This window comes from Daucus carota, chromosome 5 (genome assembly GCF_001625215.2).
Source record: "Daucus carota subsp. sativus chromosome 5, DH1 v3.0, whole genome shotgun sequence".
Lineage (NCBI taxonomy): Eukaryota > Viridiplantae > Streptophyta > Magnoliopsida > Apiales > Apiaceae > Daucus > Daucus carota.
In genome coordinates this window covers 4,458,506-4,472,900 of record NC_030385.2, presented here as the reverse complement: position 1 = coordinate 4,472,900, position 14,395 = coordinate 4,458,506, and positions in this window count along the sequence as shown.

The following is a 14,395-nucleotide window of genomic DNA, read 5'->3' as shown; positions in this document are numbered from 1 at the left end:
TATTTTTCTTACATATAGGCTGTCGTATGTTTTGGTTGGATTACTAGCTAGTAGCCTACTAATACAGTACAGAAATATAGTGCCACCTGATGACGTTAATCACACAGAAATACATATTACAGCAGTATGATTAATCATGAGACAGTTCTGTATAAAGTTGACAGAGAGAGATTGCAATAGATCTATTGACTCTCTTTTCCATGTCAATGTGCACGAGAAAAAAAAGATTTTACTCTTTCAGATCATTTCTCATGTACTCGCTCCTCATTGTGTCCATGCTCCGAGATATGTATATTATATGGGTCCTGCTCCCTCAAAACTGGTTGTCAAGTTATTTAACACAAACCTCCAGGGGCGTTAGATTTATATTCCAAAAGTCCAGACTAAAACTTCGTTTTTCTAAGTATCCGCGGAAATTTCCACGGATATGAACTTTTCCTATCCGCGGAAATTATAGCGGATACTTAAAAAAACAAATTTCAATTCAGACCCTTGAAATACAGATATGATGGTAATGAAGCTGTGTGTTAGATAAAGCCTTCCTGACAATCAGTTGTGAGGGACCAAAACTCATATTATATTGTTAATTACTTGGCAAATCATAGATTTTCTTGCAGTACAATTTTGATTGTTCAGCTACCGAATCGTGTTTTAACATATTTTATGGTCCTGCTTTTGTGCTTTTCTTTTACAAAGTCGCAAAGTGGGCACTATACATTTTAAATATAAAATGCAAAAATTAAACTATAGCTAGCGTTATTCTTTTTGAATTTCTCGACCACTTAGCTTTTGATCGAAATTGACCTCATTTGATTTGTTCATGACATGCGCGTATATGGTTCAGTGCAGATATAGTGGGTGCTTGAGTGCTTCAGCATTATCACTGTGTCTCTCGTATAATGAGCTCAGGAGACAGCTGCAGCTGCCCAGACATTTTTAGAAATAAAATAATGTCACTTATATAAATCTTGTTTTGAAATATTTTCCTTCAAAAATGTGATAAATAAAACTGATTTTAATTGGATAATTTATTTGAATACATAAATTTCATTACAGGTTTGTCTTGTATGTATCCAAGAGCACATGCTAAATACTAAATTTTACTTCCGCCATCTCCTTTTACATGTCCTTTTTGAGAAAAAAATGTCTCAAAATACTCGTCTCATTTCTCTCTTTTCAAAGCAATTTTTTGAATGTTTTTCCGAAAATACCTTTTTGAATACAAGTTTTCATGTTTGACTACCACACATATACACATAAATCAATTTAATTCAATTTAATCCCGTACATTCAAGTTTGAGGCAATTTTAATTGTTAGTGGTTGTTGTATATGCACGGATACATCATTATTAAAAATGAGCCAATCAAATTGAGTCAAACTTATAATTTTTAGTGTTTAGCATGTGTCCATGGACACGGTAAAAAACCTGTTAATCTGATGACCTGTTTTATTGTAGCGATACCGCGGAAGATAATCAAAATGTGGCAAATGCATGTGAGGTGAGTAGTATGCCATCCACAAAAATGCAGACACAAGACATGAGCACTGTAGGTCCAAAAACACCAGTTCATTTGTGGGACTGACCCAACTAAATAGTCTGTATGGAGAAGAAAAGGATGTCCATGTGTAATGTGTTGCCTCAAACCGGAACCACAGGTGTTGGCAACAAAGTGGACAGCTCAACCATCAAAACCAAGTTAGTGTTTAAAGGGAGCAGTACCACTAGGGCATATAATTGTGTGTATGCCTTATAAGTTTTTCTAGTTGGGGTGCAAATAACATCATCATATGTGTAAGCGACCCGGCTTTTAATTATAGCACTGTCTGCTTTTCTAGCTCAAAGCAATACTCCTTTTTAAGAAATTTCATTTGGTCTCTAGTCCAGTGTACTAACAACAATTAGCTAGTTTGATTATCTAATTTCGTTGATACTACTTACTAATTAAGTAGCCTATCTCACTATATATGTGATTCCCCACTAGCTACGTACCTTTTCGAGTTCAGTGGTAGGTTTAGCTTCTTTATTCTTTGATATGGATTGCTGTATCACACTATCACCAACTAATCAGTACTCCCGTCCTTCTGGATTATACGTTTACTATTTGACACACATTTTATATAATATTTTTATAAAATATGGTTCATAACTTATTTTTAAGAGTTTTTTCTTGACTAAAAATTCAATAGTTAAGTTTTCATTTACAAATTTTTTTTAAGAAAATAATTATAGAATTATAATTTAAAGAAGTATTAAAGTATGGGCCGCTCCCCGCGTATACAACCCAGGGAGGGACGGAGTAGTAGATTCTAAATTATTTAATCTTCATATGGTTAGGGCCTAGGATGTGATCATTTGTGTTGCTCAAATTAAAGACCAATTTCACTTATCCAATGGAACTACAAATTGGAATTAGTTGGGACCAATATTTTTATTTGTCATGCTAAATTTTTAGACCGTCAAATAATTTAGAATAAAAGGTTGATTTTTCGATTTGAAGACGTGCTTCGATTCGAAACCATCCTCGGGTCCTGCCGTGAAGGAAAGATATGTGATTAATTTGTATTCGTATTAGCCGTCACTTCTCTATTCTTCACCTTCATCTATAGCTCCAACCAGGACTCTCTCAAATTAGGGTTTTGAGAGTCGACTCCCAAAACTAACCGTCACTTCTCTATTCTTCACCTTCATCTTCTTCATCCACCAAATCCTTTTCGCTCTCCCATCTTTTCCACTATTTACCAGTTTTTTGTTTTTCAATAAAATCGAGTGTTGCTTAAACCTCGAAGATTCCAATCGAGTTTTATTCTCGGATCTGTTTCAGATTTGAACTTGGGCTTGATTGTTTTCTGAATAAATCAGATCTTTTGTAATCAAAGGTCCAATTGTGTTTCCCCGTCTCGCCTTTTGGCGTGTGTTGATTTAGTACCCAATTTTTGGGTGATTCTGCGTTGTTATGTTTGTGGTTGTTATGTCTTTCTGTGCTGTCAAAGAGAATGATTGCGATGGAGTTTTGGGAGATCTGGCATATCGCATCATTGATACTTTCGGCATGTCTATAGCTGGCTCCCGGCATGTAGATAGCTTGGGTATGTTTGGAACGGTGACGAACGCATGTGCTCACCTTTCACAAATTATAGTTGTTCATTATTCGAGGACTCTTGATCCTCATTGCTTAGTTTTTACAACTGAGTCGCCTGAACACCTCAACAGCCATGGAACTATTGTGAAGGTCAATTGTGAAGCTACCATTTTTGGGATTGATGTAGGCTGGATTACTCGAGAAACCTTTATATTCATTTTCAGTTTCAAGAATCCTTTTCAAGAATCCTTGGATTCAGTGTGTTAAGCAGTCTGGAAACAATGTGGCTATTTGTTTAGCTCGTTATATTGTTTATCAACCTGATTGCACTGTAAGTTGGGGATTTGTCCCGACTAGGCTTATTTTAATTTAATGGTATGAATTTGCATTTTGTTAAAAAAGTATTGAGAAGTGATGGGAAACGAAATATATTTTGAACCCTGGTACGTTAAGACATGGAAAAACAATATAAATAAATTTTTTAATGTAATTTATAATTATGTAATCAATATCTGAACAATAATAAAGAAAATTATGAAAATTATTATTATTAAAGGGTCTCTGATCTTTGGCAAAAAAAAAGGGTCTCTGATATAATAATAGAACTATTCAATAATTCTATACTAACATAATAATAATATTATACTCCCTCTGTTAAGATACAGTAGTCACCTGACCTTTTTTCACGTATTTTTAAGAGTTTTGACCGTACACTTATAAATATTATTTTTTAAATGTTCTTTTTGTGAAAAAAAGAAATATGAGACTAATATTTTTATTCAGAAATTTTTTAAAAAAAAATATATATAAATGTATGATCAAAACTCTTAAAAATTTAAAAAAACGTTTAAAAAAATCAATCAACTATCAATATACTTATATAAAGGAGAAGCGAGGGGCGTGTAGGTGGCACCTCTCACATCGCTCCGTTCTACTTTTCAAATTTTCTAGAATTTTTGGATGAAAAATATCAAAAATTAGAACTACCTTTTTTAGTTTCAGGTATATTAGAAGCAAGTTTAAGAATCTAAATTTGTTTCAGATTATTTATGGAATATAGTAGTTTGAAAGTTTTAATCTGATTTTGTTTCAGATTATTTAATTATGGTAAAAAAAAATATCAAAAATTAGAACTACCTTTTTTAGTTTCAGGTATATTAGAAGCAAGTTTAAGAATCTAAATTTGTTTCAGATTATTTATGGAATATAGTAGTTTGAAAGTTTTAATCTGATTTTGTTTCAGATTATTTAATTATGGTAAAGAGTAGCACACAAGTCTCTCTGCACCTATAAATACCCCTATAAATTATAGAGTTTTGGATCATCTAAACACAACCTCCTCTTTCTCAACACCACAACCCTACCTCTCTATGGTGATAGTTCTCCTACTTGATTTCTAACTCGGTGGTGTCGTTCTTCTGCGACGATAAGTGAAGTCTGTTTATATAGTATTAAAAAAATAAAGGTTGTTGCAAGCAAAGGTAGTTATAGATCGCTATGTGGGAGTCGACAAATTCACACACGGGAAAAGAATATAGTCTTGACATGATATTGATGGATGATACCAATAAATTAACTATTAATGATGTATGTTTGTTGGTTATTCTTTTATAATATTTGTTTTGTTCATCGGACATGTTTGTTGTTGTTAATTTTTATATGATTTACTTTGCATACAAGAAAATATGGTGGAGAAGCGAGGGGCGTGTAGGTGGCACCTCTCACATTGCTCTGTTCCATTTTTCTAACTTTCTGGAATTTTTGGATGAAAAATATCAAAAATTAAATTACCTTTTTTAGTTTCAGGTATATTAGAAGCAAGTTTCAGAATCTGATTTTGTTTCAGATTATTTATGGAATATAGTATCTTGAAAGTTTTAATCTGATTTTGTTTCAGATTATTTAATTATGAAAAAGAGTAGCACACAAGTCTCTCTTCACCTCTGAATACCCCAATAGATCATAAGGTTTTGGATCATTTAAACACAACCTCCTCTCTCTCAATACTACAACCTCACGGATTTATAGATGTTTTTGTGCACAATCAATCCAAAAAAATTGATGGAGGGTGACAATGTAAGAACGTGATTACTTTTAAAAAAAAACACAAATAAAATTAAGATTCGTCGTGCTTTAAATTGTTAATGACGTGTATAAATTTATTTTCATTTTTTTCATCATGAATTATAGTCCAATTTTGCAATTATATATATTAGTATTGGTATTACATCAAAATTTTTATAATATAAAATTTATTTTATCCTACAAATATTAATTTTGAAACTTCAATATAGCTTTTATAGATAGCCACAAAATTATTTTATTTTACAAATATTAATATTGAATCATTAATTAATATAATTTTTATAGGTCGCCGCAACGCGCGCTTATCAACTAGTTATATCTTAACATGGGAAGTATATATTAACAAAATAACAGCATTTAGAATTCATTAGTCAATAAATAAATTGATGGGCTTGCAAAAGAAGGAATTAACCGGGCGTACACAGTAGAGGCCTGGATTTAAAAGCCCGCTTTAACAGCCGATTTATATCAACGGGCAGTGGCAAAATTCACATGGAGAATATAATCACCAGAAAGAACTACTGTAGTTTGTAGCATGGCGTACCAGATCTTCATGTAATGGGCCATTTACAAAAACCATGAGTAGGTTGTACAAATTGTATTGTATGCCTTCTGTAATTATTATCTGCCTAAGTATTGTTGTCAAATTTCAAAAAAACAAAAGAAAACTACGTCCGAGGGACATGCTATATGTCACTGATGGAAGGGGGGAAATAGTATATACAAGACCTTGTGTAAACACTTACGAATTACGATTGTGTAAGATCTTGAGTCCTCTTTAGGTTGCTAAATTCTGTTACTGAAGCATAGATTTTATTGTAAAAAGTCAGTAAATTTGCTATCATAATGTTCTGGAGACTTTTCGATAAGAGTATATTATAACTCGTTGAATTTATTTTCAGAAATATCAGAACAGACCCATTGAAAGGCTTGTATACCCTCTAGGGGAAGCTACTCGAATGGTAGCGGACATACTTAGGCCGATACAATGCCTCAAAAGAGAGAAAGAAGCTTTGCTCTCTGAATTTCAATACGTAAGGCTGTTTTAGATTTACAGATGTTTAAATACCACTTAGGCCATGAGTCCAAGACCACATTTTCCTTTAAAGAAAATGGAGGGGGTGTAGCAGGGGACCTGGGATTGGAACCCTGTTTATAGTGACACAATGACAGATGAATCTACTTTGTACTCAACTGTTTCTTAAATTAATTCTACACTGACATAATTAGTTAAAATATTCTGACATAATTAGTTTCTTGGATTAACTAGTTAAAATTTCTGACATAATTTTTTCTTTCACTTACCTGTATGTAGCAACCTGCGTGTTTCGAACTCTGATGTTAAACTAGTCTATCTGCAGGTGACTAGCGAGAATAATGAGATCCAAATGGAGAATTCTGCTATGCAAGATCAGATAGAGAAATTGCAAAAGGAGCTAAAAGAGAACATGTCTCGCGTAAACCTGGATTTGAATATAGCTCCATCTGAACCTGGTACTCCCGTCTATGTAATCCGTGTCCCACTGATTTCCCAGTTCATCAGCAGGCTGGTAATAATTCACTACTTGCATCTCGGCTTGCTGGCAATGTGAGCAAACCTCATGCCAGGTATCCCTCCCAAGGTGATTCTTGGCCTTCCAGGATTCGTTAAAATCTGAGAGGCTGGGAGAATTCGACGATAGGATTAGCAATGACTGAGAATCATGACAAAAGTAATTTGCAAGTTTGTTGCGTTTTTAGTAATGTGCTAAGCTTGGTTTTGCATCTGTCAGCAATGTATTAGGTGGTAACTGGCTTCTTCAGAGAAAAATCACAGCTTGAGAAATGTTGAATGATTGTGGTTGATTCAAAAACTGTCCACATTCCTGTAATTGAGGTCATTTGCATTAGGGTGGCAACCAAAAACCCTGACATAATATGCGACACGATTCCTCGAAACAAAATTTAAATTCACCTAAAACTGACCCGTTTACGAGTACAAATCCGGTACAAATCCGACACCTGATCTGAAATTGTCACACCTAAATTGCATCAAGTTAAAGTACAGTACGTCAAGTTTGCATTCAAGTAAACCAAATTTATAAGATAAGTTTTCTCTATAATAGAAGTTGTATATAGTAAAATTTTGAAGATGTAAATTTGTGCAATATAGAAGTAGTCTAGTTCTTTGAAGTAAAAACTGTGCATCTATAACAGAAATTATTTAGTTCATATCCATTTGACAAGAAGAAAGACAAATCATTTCCAAAACTGCAAATTGTACTAAATCAAATTATCAAAATCCCGTATCAGTTTTGATTTTAATCAGCCAACTGAATTCTAAGAAAATGAACCTTTTGTTTTGTGAGGATAAATGAATAAAACTTTATTCAATCGGTATTAGAGCATCCTTACCTAAAAGTCCTTACCTAAAAGTCTAGGTGGCTTTTCGAAATTAAAAATTTTAGTCAATACCCACAAAAAACACCACGCCAACTATAACAAGCCCTTATCTATAATTATAGTCATCCCCTATAGATGATTATATTTGTCGAACCACTACAGATCTGTAGTGAATTCCACGTCATCTCCCGCAATTTATCTTCCTCCCTCCCGTTGATTACATATAAATTATTACCATATTAAACTGATATATTCTATTTATAACAATCTATATATTAATAACATATTATTTTTAAATTATAGCCAACTAATATAGCCAATACCATTGAATCACAGTGTTTCAGCAAATTTTACGTAATGTCTTAGAGCATCTCCAACCGTGTTGGCTATAACGTCATCTCCCGCAATTTATCTTCCTCCCTCCCGTTGATTACATATAAATTATTACCATATTAAACTGATATATTCTATTTATAACAATCTATATATTAATAACATATTATTTTTAAATTATAGCCAACTAATATAGCCAATACCATTGAATCACAGTGTTTCAGCAAATTTTACGTAATGTCTTAGAGCATCTCCAACCGTGTTGGCTATAATCGTTGGCTAAATTGGACCTGTAAGACATTATGTAAAATTTGCTAAACTTGTAAGAGCATCTCCAACGGCGTTGGCTATAATCGTTGGCTAAATTGGACCTGTAAGATATTATGTAAATTTTGCAGAACCTATAAGACATTATACTTTAACGGTATTGGCTATATTTATTGGCTATAATTTAAAAATAGTATGTTATTAATATTTTACATTGTTAAAATAGAATATATCAGTTCAATATAGTAATAAATGATGTGTAATCTTCTTACAGACCTGTAGCGGATCGACAAATATAGTCATCCATAGAAGGTTGGCTAAAATTATAGACAACAGATGAATGTGGTTGGAGTGCTATTTTTTCAACACATTGGCTATATTTTTTATATATGGTATGCCAACTCATCTTTTAGCTAAAGGCTTTGCATGCTTGGAGATGCTTTAATACATTTTGCTTCAATGGTATTGGCTATATTGGTTGGCTATAATTTAAAAATAGTATGTTATTAATATTTTAGATTGTTAAAATAGAATATATCAGTTTAATATAATAATAAATGATGTGCAATCTTCCTACAGATTTCTTACAGACCTGTAGAGGCTCGACAAATTTAGCCATCCATGAGAGGTTGTTTAAAATTATAGACAACAAGTTCACGTGATTGGAGTGCTATTTTTTCAGGACGTTGGCTATATTTTTTAATTTTGGAATGCCAACTCATTTTTTAGCCAGGGCTTTGTATGGTTGGAGATGCTCTTATAGATCCAATTTAGCCTACGCCATTAGAGATACTCTTATAATATTATCCTCTCATGTGTTATAATTTTCGATAAATTAATTGATTGACCAGTTTAATCAGAAATGTATTACTCGCTTGTTGAGGGCTTTTTGTCTGAGAGGACCGAAATTTTTATTTGAGTTTTCTCTCCAAATCTGATTAAGCATAAATTTCGGGTCTGGATTTTGTACAACCAGATAAATAAGAGAAAGTCCAATAATATTTATTTTTAAGTTAATTTCCTAAACCAAAATATGAGAGGTTTCGAAAAATGAGTATCCGAACAATTGTCTAATGATTTTTAAAATGGAAAATATTCGTGCCAAATCGTTTTTATCAATAAAATATTAACTTGCTTTCATTTCGATCTCTCTCTACTTTTATTTTTTCTCTACAATGTTAATTTAAATATATTATTATTTTAATAATAAATATACTCCCTACGTCCCTCTCATTTCTTTACAGTTTTTATTTCACTGTTCGGTACGCATTTTAAGTCTCATATAAAACATATTTCCGTAACTTATTTTTTAAATATTCGTGTATAAAAATTCAAATTTTTATTTAAGAAAATAAAAATATTTTATGATTAGGTACATTAGAATGCGTGCTAAACACAAGATAAACCAGACAAACGAAATAATTATTAAACATGTTAAAAATCATATATTTAAAATTATTAGAAAGATAATATACTTTTAAGAATTTTAAGATAGTTTTTAGACATGGTTGGACTTGCCTCGGATAGTTTTTTTGAGAGGAGGTAAATAAGGGTTTGTTATGTAATTAGTTTATTTAGGTGACCTTTGGCTTGTGGATGACTTTGTCCTTTAACTTACTCCCATTAATAGGAGACTCTTGACCCTCCATTATACTTGTAACCTATATCTCATGGCCTATATAAAGGCATTTTGTATTGCTTGAAATCATATGAAAATCCTCACCATTCTCTTAGTCATTTTGTTCTTCTACTTGCTCTCTTTATAGTATATATTATATAACACGTTATCAGCACGATAGTGTAAATAGGTATTGGAAATCCAAGAAGTGGAAGGATTCTACGAAAATCTTGTTATTTCGCTTTGCCCATCAAGTAAGTACACTTCTTGTAGTTTACTTTGTTTTGCTTGCAAATAGTATGATCTTTATGTGCTTATTATGTGTTTGAGTCTTATAAATTTCGTATTTGGTTCATTGTTCATCGGAATACATTGATCTTATATTCGTTGCAAAGGTCTTTTGATCCTCTACAATTTTTCTTCTTCGCATATTTCTATAATATGCTCGTAAGTATGTCAAAATCTGCATTTTGTGTAATCTGATTGTATGATTCAAGTTGATATGCTGTCACTTCTAAAATTCATAGTAAATTGAATATTTTTCCAAATATCATGAGCAATACCATTCTGGAAACCTCTTTTCGATATCTACTTTTTGTCTTTACACTCCATTTCGATCTTCTGTGATTTCGATGTCTTAAATATCAAAATACTATCATAATCAGAAGCTGATTTTGCATCTGCAGTCCACAAATATTCGTTTTCTGAATTCGTTACTTGTTCGTTTTTAACGAGCCTTACCATTCTGAAAAGATCTCGGAATATTCTACGTTTTTCGTGTTTTATACTTTTCCAGATAAAATCGTCTTCATAGAGTAAATTGACATTCTTTGAAACTGATCAAATTTGATTTTATCATAGAATTATGACTTATCATAGAGTAAATTGCTATTCTTTGATTTATGATATTGGATTAATATGTTTTGAGGTTATTCTTGATATTATTCTTAATTTGGGAGATTTAAGATATTTGAGCATGTGATTTTTGAGTATGTGTTTTTGGTATTTATCACAAATAGGATGTTTGGTTAATTAGTATAGACCTATTTGTGATATACATAATAAATTTATTAAAATCTTACCTTGATGTTTACTCTCTAGATAATTTGTTTTAGTATTTGAAATATCAAATCTTATAAAACTTGAGTTCAATGTACTTTATGTCACCCGAAAAAAAAAAAAAATATTACTTGACATAAATTTTGGATGTGGAAATCCATCTAAGTGCCATGAGCCTTGGTGACACAATAAATGAGGAAAATAAGGCCTCTGAGTAAGATAAAGCAAAAGCTATGATTTTATTTTTTTTTTGAAAAGATCCACACTCTTTGGATGGATCTGAAAGAAAAATATGACAACACAAAAAAAAACCGGAAGTGATACTTCCCGAGGCTCGCTATGATTGGCATCACTTGCGCTTGCAAGACTATAAAAGTGAGAGCAAGTATAACTTTGCAATGTTTAAAATTACATCCCCACTAAAGTTGTGTGGCGAGAATATCACTGATAAAGATATGTTGGAGAAAACAAACTCCACATTCCCCGTCACATGCTCTTTCATCAACAATATCGTGAACGTGGATTCACAAAATATTCTGAGCTTATTTTAAGTATTGCTCCTTGATGAACAAAACCATGAACCCGATTGGTTCAACACCATTCCCTGTAGTGAATGTTGTGTCTATTCATGACTGTAAAAAAAAAAAAATAATAATAATAAGATCTTTTGACGTGGTCATGGACATGCCCGTGATTGTGGTTTTTGGGCATGGTCGAGGTCATGATTACCACAGTTTCTCCATTTTTAATAAAATTAAAAAAAAAAATGCTCACCTCTAGAATTGGAGGAAAAATGAGGAGAAACCAAAGAAAAATGTGATGCCCTAAAGGATCACATCAGAATTAGTGATTTCTTTGAAAATGTGAATGTGGAGATGACCGAATTTGATGGTGGCGATAATTAAATCATATATTTAAAAGCCTTGCTTTGCTTATTGAATATAAAAATATTTACATTCGAACTCTGAAATGATTGCTTGAATATATATTATGAAATCTCCTTCTGTTTAAATTATTTCAAATATTTTATTTTCTAAAATATTTATATATTTTTCTTTTGAAGAAATATGGCCGGTAGCCTTTCATTATGTGACATGAAAGATGAAGAATCATTTTGTTTGGCGGATAGTGCAACAACACATACAATTTTGAAAAATAAAGCATATTTTTCGCATCTAACATTAGCCAAAGCTAATGTTAATACAATATCGGGTGCATCAGATATAATTGAAGGTTCCGGAAGAGCAAGTATAATGCTACCTAATGGTGCATGTTTATTGATTGAAAATGCAATGTTTTCCCCCCGATCAAAAAGAAATCTTTTGAGCTTTAAAGATATACGCCACAATGGCTATCATATTGAGACGACAAATGAACGTGATAATGAATATTTATGTATCACAACTATAGTCTCAGGGAGAAAACATGTGATAGAAAAACTCCCATCATATAATTCTGGATTATATTATACTTTCATAAATCCAGTTGAGTCACATATGACTATTAATAAAAGTTCTGTTGACCCGAGAAATTTTATTATATGGCATGATCGTTTAGGCCATCCGGGTTCAACAATGATGCGAAGAATTATTGAAAATTCAAATGGACATCCGCTCAAAAATAAAATTGTTCCATTGTCCAAAGATTTTTCATGTGTTGCTTGTATTCAAGGAAAATTGATAACAAAACCATCTCCTGTGAAAGTTGCCATTGAATGCCCAAAATTTTTGGAGCGAATTCAAGGAGATATATATGGACCAATTACCCCATCTAGTGGGCCATTTCAGCACTTTATAATACTCATTGATGCATCAACAAGATGGTCACACGTTAGTTTATTGTCCACTCGTAATGTTGCTTTTGCACGACTCCTTGCTCAAATAATTCGATTACGAGCACAATATCCTGATTATAATATAAAGAAAATACGATTGGACAATGCAGGAGAATTTACATCCCAATCTTTTAAATATTATTGTATGTCTATTGGGATTGAAGTGGAGCATTCTGTTGCCCACACACACACTCAAAATGGTCTTGCCGAGTCTTTCATTAAAAGGCTACAACTAATTGCGAGACCATTACTTATGAGAACAAATTTACCAACTACTGCCTGGGGACATGCAATATTACATGCGGCTTCTTTAGTTCGGTTAAGACCGACTTCTTATCATAAATATTCCCCACTGCAACTGGTAAATGGTCAAGAACCAAATATCTCTCACTTGAAAATTTTTGGGTGTGCTGTTTATGTTCCAATATCCCCTCCCCAACGAACAAAAATGGGACCCCAAAGAAGATTAGGGGTATATATTGGATTTGATTCTCCCTCAATTATTAAATATTTGGAGCCCAAGACTGGTGATTTATTCGCGGCAAGATTTGCCGATTGTCAATTTGATGAGACAGTTTTTCCTGCATTAGGGGGAGATAAGACAAAATTTGAAAAAGAAAAGCAAGAAATTTTGTGGAATGCAGTATCCCTGTCTCATTATGATCCTCGTACAAATCAATGTGAACTTGAAGTTCAAAAGATTATCCACCTACAAGAAGTCGCAAATAGATTGCCTGATTCATTTACTGATGTCAAAAATGTGACAAAGTCACATATACCAGCTGTTAATGTTCCTTGTAAGATTAAACTTCCTGAAGAAGATAATAAAATCATGCTAGCAAATGAGTCTAAAGCACGCCAGAAGCGTGGTAGACCTATTGGATCCAAGGATAAAACTCCAAGAAAAACAAGGAGACTTGATAATAAAGTTGGAACATCAAATGACATCGTAGAATTGATCACTGAAGAGACGTCTTCCAAAGATGATCAAACACCTGAAATTGTTGACAATGAAGAGATCTCGATAAATTATGTCATTTCAGGAAAGAGGTGGAACAGAAAAGAAATTGTCATGGATGATATATTTGCATATGCAGCTGCACTTGACATTTCTGAGGAAATCGAGGATCATGAACCTAGATCAATCTATGAATGTAAAAGAAGAAATGATTGGCCAAAATAGAAAGAAGCTATTGAAGCTGAACTGAAATCACTTGAAAAACGCCAAGTTTTTGGACCTATTGTCCAAACACCTGCAGGTATAAAACCCGTCGGATATAGATGGGTATTTGTGCGTAAAAGAAATGAGAAAAATGAAATTGTGAGATACAAGGCACGCCTTGTTGCTCAAGGCTTCTCACAAAGACCGGGAATCGATTACGAAGAAACTTATTCCCCGGTAATGGATGCAACAACATTCAGATTTTTAATAAGTTTATCAATTCTAGAAGGGCTCCGAATGAATTTAATGGATGTTGTAACTGCCTACTTGTATGGATCACTCGATAGTGACATTTACATGAAAATCCCTGATGGGTTAAAAATGCCTGAAGCATATAGTTCAAGACCCCGAGAGATTTACTCAATTAAATTACAGAGATCATTATACGGATTGAAACAGTCGGGTCGTATGTGGTACAATCGTCTCAGTGAATATCTCTTGAAAGATGGATATACCAATAATGTAATATGTCCATGTGTTTTTATTAAAAGGACAAAATTGGGGTTTACTATCA